This window comes from Capsicum annuum, chromosome 10 (genome assembly GCF_002878395.1).
Source record: "Capsicum annuum cultivar UCD-10X-F1 chromosome 10, UCD10Xv1.1, whole genome shotgun sequence".
NCBI lineage: Eukaryota > Viridiplantae > Streptophyta > Magnoliopsida > Solanales > Solanaceae > Capsicum > Capsicum annuum.
The window spans coordinates 30,729,501-30,738,326 of NC_061120.1; positions in this window are offsets into that span (position 1 = coordinate 30,729,501).

The following is an 8,826-nucleotide window of genomic DNA, read 5'->3' on the forward strand; positions in this document are numbered from 1 at the left end:
GGGTCATCATAGACAGGGTGACCAGATCAGCCCACTTCCTTCTAGTCCATACCTCGTAATCAGTCGAGGATTATGCCAGACTTTATATTAGAGAGTTGGTCAAATTGCATGGTGTTCCATTGTCCATTGTCACAGAAAGAGGTACCCAGTTCACCTCTCATTTCTGGAAGGTATTCCAAAAAGGTCTTGGTACCCGGGTTCACCTCAATACATCCTTTCATCCCCAGATAGATAGTCAAGCAGAAAGGACCATTCAGAGTTTGGAAGATATGCTGCGAGTGTGTGCGATAGATTTTAAAGGTAGTTGGTATGACCACTAGCGTTTGATTGAGTTTACTTACAACAAAAACTATCATTCCAGACTTTAGATGGCTCCGTTTTAAGCTCTTAATGGCAGGAGGTGCAGATCTCTAATCGCTTGGTTTGAGGTAGGTGAGGCTACAGTTGTAGGTCCTGACCTAGTATTTGATACTGTAATGACCTAAGAACCTATCTCAAGACATCATGTGGTGCTTAAGGTCACATGTGGCCTCAAGCTAACCCTCTAAGCCTATCATCATTTTTAAAACTCACTACTACAGAAATCAAGCTAGAGTAAGAAAGAATAATCATACTACGAACATACTAGAATATGAAGATATACTGTCCTGTACAATCAAAATAATGAAGTTCCGCACATACTGGTACTCTAGTCTGACAAAGCATCTACTACATAAGACTGAGGAGCCATTGGGACAGATCCCCCAACTGACTCGTGCTGATCTAAAAGAAAACAACCATCTATTAACAAGATAAAATCAGGGACATAGGTCCTCGAACCATGAGGACTCACCAACTAAAGAAATGTAGATGGAGGTACTCGAAGATCATTGTCGTTGCTGATACTGAGCACCTGAACCTACATCGTGAGGAAATATAAAACACAGAAGAGTATGGGAATCAGTATTTGGGAATATACGGAGTATGTGGGAGTGTATGCAACATTTTAAAATAATATCATAAATGTAATATAAAATCATGCATGCTGATAATAATGACTCTCTTCGCTTGAATTTCTTGAGACATAATTTCCATAAATCATCAATAATAACAAATGCTTCATAAATCTCATAAATCATTGGACTCAACTCAAACTCTTTGACTCATGACTTCGACTAACTTGGTAACTCAAGGAACTTAGATCATTGTGGACTTGGGAGTTCCTTATAACCGACATAAACTAAACCATGTGAGCCACATGGAGTACAACGTTTTACCCTCCTAAGGAGAGAACCCCACATTGGCGGGAGCGTCGTACTCTTGCCAGGGAGTACAACCTCAATTTCATTATCACAATTCCATACTCAACCTCTGGCCCACAATTATCAATTTCAATCCTACGGTGGCACGTAGTTTCGGAGAAATACCATATTTCCCACTCGGTGCTAAATACTCCTCCTAGACTCAGCTCAGAACGTGTTAGGAAATACACCTTAATCAATATCAAATCATGGGTCTATCATAAAAACCAAAACATAAATATATCTCATCTGTAAATCATATATAACTATGGATTCCTAACTCGACTCAAAATCAAAACAATCTTTCTCAACATCAAGTACACTTGCTTAGCAAATCATTTCAAATATCAAAAGCTTCAAGGAAACATCATAGGACTCGTCCTTGACTCTCAAGCTCAATATCAATACATATATTTAATAATCAACTTCTCATGAAAAATCTTAAAATCAGGACTCTTATCATTTATCACTTAGAAATCATCAATTCGTAGTAGCAATGTACAATTCATGGCGTAAGTTCTCAATTAAAGTAATAAGATGATGATATAATCATGTATATCAAAATTGAACAACTCAAATCTCATAAAATCATTAATAAAGTAATTTGGGTGTAAACCCACTTTGCAATTTCATAGAAATAAATATTAAAAATTAAATCTTTGGGCATAAGAACGAAAGGAGTGTTCTTGTTCAAACCCCACATACCTTGAATTATAAATTTGAGAATAAGAGACTTGATTGGAACTTATTTCTCAAACTTTTAGGCTAAGATTCTTGATGACTTTGACTTGGAGAACTTAATTCTTGAACAACTTGGAGAAATTTATGGAAGATTCTTGAATTTCTTGGAGATGATTTGGATTTGGAAAAGAGAAAACCTAGTTGTCTAGATATTTTCTTGGAAGAGATTGAAGAGAAAATGAATGACTATTCTCTACTTGGATATATATATATATATAAGACGAAAAAGGGGAGGAAATGACCAAAATGCCCTTTTAAAAAGAGTTGAAAATTGCTGATCGGGGTCTGTGACTGTCGAACTGACGGTCCATCAGAGCAACTGACGGTCCACCAGATCATCCGTCACTCGAGTTCCAAAATGGGGACATTCTGCCTCGACGTGATGGTCGAAGTGATGATCCGTCACAAAACTGATGGTCCACCAGATCGTCCATCACTCGAGGGTCAGAATTGGGACATTCGGTCTTGACTTGATGGTCCTCTTGATGGTCTGTCAAATTTTTGGCAGCCCACCATTTTGGCCGTCACATGATGGCCAGAAAAAGTAGTTACTGCCTTATTTTGAAAGGATAACTAACGGTCCGCCAAGGACTTTATGGTCCACTAGATAGACCGTCAAACCTGGGCGATTCCGGCAACGCTCAATAAAATGGCTATAACTTTCTCGTCCAATGTTGGATTTTGATGAAATTGGTATCGATGAAAGCCACCCCTATTTACTCAAAAGACAAATTTATGCTTAAGTAATGATCGGGGTATTACAATATATCCCTCTTGGAAACATTCGTCCTCAAATGGTGCCAGATAGTTTAAGAACAAAAGAAAAATGAGGACACACAGCTGGAACGACCCACTTGAAGGGCTTACTTTACTCTAAACTTTTGGGTATTACATAGAATGCATGAATCATAGAGAGAGTAATCATATAGATGAATACAAAACTGAATTGAGGAAGAATAGTACCTTCAGCTTGATTTGAACTAGTGGAGAAGAGATGGGGGTACTTGGCTCGCATATCTGCTTCAGCTTCCCAAGTAGCGCCCTCGACTGATTGATTTCGCCACAAAGCTTTAACCAAGTAAACTTCCTTGTTCCTTAGTTTTCAGACTTGATAATCTAGGATCTCGATTGGAACTTCATCATAAGAAAGACTATCTTGAACATCAAAGCTCTCTGATGGATCAATAACAACAGAATCACCAATGTGTTTTTTGAGCATAGAAACATGAAATACAGGATGGACAGCTGACAACTCTATAGGCAACTCAATATCATAAGCTGCCTTCCCAACACGATTCGAAACTCTATAAGGACCTACATATCAGGGACTAAGTTTCCCTTTCTTTCCAAATCTCTTCACCCCTTTCATGGGCAAAATTTTCAAGTACACCAAATCATCAACTTCAAACTCAAGAGCTCTTCTCCTTATATCTGCGTACGACTTTTAATGACTTTGAGCTATCTTCAACCTCTCCCGAATCAACTTAAATTTCTCCATAGCCTCAAACATAGCATCAGGTCCAATCACAGTAGCCTCACCTACTTCAAACCAACCTATGGGTGATCTATACCTCCAACCATACAAAGCCTCAAATGGAGCCATTCCAATGCTAGCATAAAAACTGTTGTTATACGCAAATTTAATTAATGGAAAATATTCATCCCAACTCCCTTTGAAATCAAGAACACATGCTCTCAACATATCCTCCAAAGTTTGGATAGTCCTTTCAGCCTAACCGTCGGTTTGCAGATGAAAACCAGAGCTAAGATGAACTTGGGTGCCAAGACCCTTCTGGAAGGCTCTCCAAAATTGAGAAGTAAATTATGTACCTCTATTGGAGATGATAGACAACAGAACTCCATGCAACCTGACTGACTCTCGGAGGTACATCTTAGCATAGTCCTCAGTGGTGAAAGATGTATGTACTGGAAGGAAATGCGCGGACTAAGTCAACCTGTCTATAACTACCCAAATAGAATCATGATGACGACGAGAGAGAGATAAACCAGTCATGAAATTGATATTCACCTTTTCCCACTTCCATGTAGGAATGCTAAATTCTTGCATCATCCCATCAGATCTTTGGTGCTCTATCTTAACTTGTTGGCAAGTTACACACTTCTCTACGAACTTTGCTATATCCTTTTTCATACCATTCCACCAATAAATTTCCCATAAATTACGGTACATCTTGGTAGCACCGGAATGAATAGAATATCATGCGCTATGCGCTTCAGCCATAATTCTCTCCCTTAAATCATCAACATCAGGCACACACAATCTATTTTGAAATCTCAATACACCATTTCCCCTTTGGGAGAAAACCTCTACCTTTTGGTCTTTGACGGACCCTTTCAGTTCAACTAAACAAGAATCCATATCCTTCTTCTCCTTCACTTTCAAAACTATGGAAGATTCGGAACTACTCTGAACCCAAACATTACCCTGAGCTGAGTTAAGAAATCTAATACCTAACCTAGCCAAATGATATACTTCATAGTCTAACTTCTTCTTATCTTCTTCTATATGCGCTACACTGCCTATGGACGATCTGCTAAGGGCATCTGCTACTACATTGGCCTTGCTCGGGTGGTACAGCACATTCATATCATAGTTCTTTAGCAATTCCAACAATCGCTTCTGCCGAAGGTTTAACTTTCTCTGAGTAAATACATACTGCAAACACTTGTGATCCATAAAGACATCAATATGAACACCGTACAAGTAGTGTCTCTAGATTTTTAAGGCAAAAACCACAACAACTAATTCGAGATCATGGATCAGATAATTCTTCTCATGAGGTTTCAACTGTCGGGAGGCATAGGCTATAACCTTACCCTTTTGTATCAACACGCACCCTAAACTAACTCTCAAAGCATCACCATACACCACAAAATCATCTACACCATTAGGCAGGGTAATCACAGGGGCTGAAGTGAGTCGAGTCTTCAAATCCTTAAAATTCTTCTCATAAGAATCTGACCACTGGAATTTAACTTTCTTTTGGGTTAACCGGGTCAAAGGAGCAGCAATGGAAGAGAAAATTTCCATAAAACGAAGGTAGTAACCAACTAGGCCCAAGTAACTCCTAATATCAGATGGAGAGATAGGTCTAGGCCAATATTTCACAGCTTCTACCTTTTGAGGATCAACTCGAATACCTTTAGAAGAAACAATATGACCCAGGAAGACAACTGGCCTTAGCCAAAATTCACACTTGCTAAATTTGGCAAACAACTGATGATCTCTAAGGGTCTGCAAGACAATTCGAAGATGATCCACATGGTCATCCTCACTTCGGGAATATACAAGAATATCATCTATGAACACAATAATAAACAAATCTAGATACCGCTTAAATACTCGGTTCATAAGATCCATAAAAGCTGCTGGGGCATTTGTTAGCCCGAAGGACAAGACCAGGAATTTAAAATGACCATAAAGGGTGTGGAAAGCTGTTTTTGGAATATCACACTCTATGACTTTAAGTTGGTGATAACCGGATCTCAAATCTATTATTGAGAAATAACTTGAACCCTGTAGCTGATGAAATAAATCATCGATTCTAGGAAGAGGGTACTTGTTCTTAATAGCCACCTTGTTGAGTTGACAGTAGTTAATGCACATACGTAATGTACCATCTTTCTTCCGCACAAATAGAACAGGTGCACCCCATGGGGAAACACTGGGTCCAATAAAGCCTTTTCTAAGAGATTTTTGAGTTTCTACTTCAACTCCTTAAGTTTTACGGGAAATAGGATGTGTATCGGGAAGAAGATCAATCCCATATTCTATCTCTCTATCGGGAGGTACCCCTGGGAGATTTTTTAGGAAAATATCAAGAAACTCTTTGACAATACTAATAGACTGAATAGTCGGAGTCTTGAACTCTGTGACTTTAACTCAAACCAAATGATAGATACAACCCTTAGATATCAATTTATTGGCTTTAAGGTAGGATATAAAATGACTCTTGGGAGCTACAAAATTTTCGGACCACCTTGACTACACGAGTACGATAGTCTATAGATGTATATCAAGAGTGAAGCCAATCCATACCTAGAATAATGCCAAAATCAACCATATCTAGCTTAATCAAATTTGCAAACATGATTCTGTTAAGGACAGTGATAGGACACTTCTTATACACTTGCTTAGCAACAACAGATTCACCCACTGGTGTAGAAACCAGTAAAGGACCAGGAATCTTTTCAGCACTGATTTCAAAATTCACAGCCACCAATAAAGTCATATAAGGAAGACTTGACCCAAGGTCCATCAATATATGCACATTGAAATAAAATACACACAGCGTACTAGTAATAACATCTGGTGAATACTCTTGCTCCTGGCGGGGTGGTATAGCATAAAAGCGATTCTGGCGTTGACTACCTGTAGTACTAGATGAGGCACCTTGAGGAGGAGTAGGACGAACTAAAGGGGCTGGAGCACTAATAGCCTGACTCTAGGGATGAACATCATGACTCCCTTGTCTGGAATATGGGCAATCTCTAAATTTGTAGCCCAACTTACCACAACCAAAACAACCCCTCCAATCAACTAAGCACTCACCAGAATGGTCCCTACCATACTTTGGACATGGGGGAGGATGAGGTTTGTCTCATACTATCCTGGGACCTGGACATAGTAGACCTATGACCCTGCTCCTGCCTGATTCTGAATATGGGATTACTTGTTGATGAAGGCGTTGGCATAAGTGAACGGTTCTACAACTGAGGGCGATTCCCTCCAGAAAATCTAGCCTGACCATACCCATGCTACTCTAATCTAAGTCTCTTATTCCCTCTTGCCCTCTCTCTCTCTCTTTTACCTTGTCTGCTTCAATCTGCTGAGCATAAATCATTAGTCTAGAAAGGTTCATATCCCTATTAAGCATAGCAGACCTACACTTTTTCACAACATAACCAGATGCACCAGCCAAAACCTTACTCATACTAGTTATAGAATCGGCCATCATACCGGGAGCATACTTAGATAACTAGTTGAACTTATGACAATACTCCTTAACTTTCATAGAGCCCTGTCTCAAGTTCATAAATTCTTTTAATTTCGCTTCCCCCAGCTTTGGGGGAAAGAATTTATTTAAGAGCTCATCCTAGAATAACTGCCAATTCATGGGAGCGGTATCCTTGCCTCTACTCTTCCTCTACATCTCCACCCAATCATAAGAAATATTTTTCAAGTGATATAAAGTTAGCTCCACACTCTCTTCCTCTGTTACATGCATAATTTGGGTGATCTTCTTCAACTCATCAAAATACATCTGTGGGTCTTCACCTGCCCTTGACCCATAAAACTCTAGCGGATTCATCCGCATAAAATTGTGAACCTGAGCTTTTGCTGAATTACTTTATTGTAGAGTGGAACTGCAGCTTAAACATTGGCCTGAGCATTAGCGGTAACTGCCTGGGCTAGCACCTAAAAAGCTGCCTCAGTGTGGGACACTGTCTCACCTAAAGAATCAACGGGTCGAGGTCGTTCGTTGTTTTTGTGAGCTCTACGAGGAGGCATTTTCTGTCGTAAAAGAGCACAAATTAATAGCAGAGAGAAATAATCATAGGCACGATAGACTTTTAGAAAAAATGAAATAGCTTTTCCTTAAATGCCCCGTAGCCTCTTGCTCATAGATGTGGCGCACTACACACTGATGATCAAGACTCTACGTAACGCGGCTTGTTAGACTCCCTAGGAATCTTTGAACCTTAGGTTCTAATACCAAGCTTGTAATGACCCGAGAACCTATCCCGAGACATCACATGGTGCTTAAGGTCACACGTGGCCTCAAGCTAACCCTCTAAGCCTGTCATCACTTTTCGAACTCACTACTACAAAAATCAAGCTAGAGTAAGAAAGAATAATCATGCTATGAAAATACTGGAATATGAAGAGATACTATCCTGTACAATCAAAATACTGAAGTTCTGCACATACTGGTACTCTAGTCTGACAAAGCCTCTACTGCACAAGACTGAGGAGCCATTGGGACAGATCCCCCAACTGACTTATACTGATCTGAAAGGAAACAACCATTTATTAACAAGACAAAATCAGGGACATAAGTCCTCGAACTATAAGGACTCACCAACTGCAAAAAAATAGATGAAGGTACTCAAAGATTACTGTCGTTGCTAAGACTGAGCACTTGAACCTATATCGTGAGGAAATATAAAACACAGAAAAGTATGAGAATCACTACTTGGGAATGTACTGAGTATGTGGGGGTGTATGCAATATTTTAAAATAATATCATAAATGTAATATAAAATCATGCATGGTGACAATAATGACTCTCTTCGCTTGAATTTCCTGAGACATAATTTCCACAAATAATCAATAATAACACATGCTTCATAAATCTCATAAATCATTGGACTCAACTCAAACTCTTTGACTCATGACTTAGACTGACTTGGTAACTCAAGGAACTTAGATCATTATGGACTTAGGAGTTTCTTATAACCGACATAAGCTAAACCATGTGAGCCGTATCGAGTCCAGTATTTTGCCCTCCTAAGGAGAGAACCCCACATTGGCGGGAGCGTCGTACTCTTTCCAGGGAGTACAACCTCAATTTTGTTATCACAATCCCATACTCGACCTCTATCCCTTAATTATCAGTATCAATACTATAGTGTCACGTAGTTTCGAAGAAATGGCACATTTCCTGCTCGGTGCTAAATACTCCTCCCAGACTCAGCTCAAAATGCGTTAGGAAATGCACCTTAATCAATATCAACTCATGGGTCTATCATAAAGTCTGAAACATAAATATATCTCATCTGT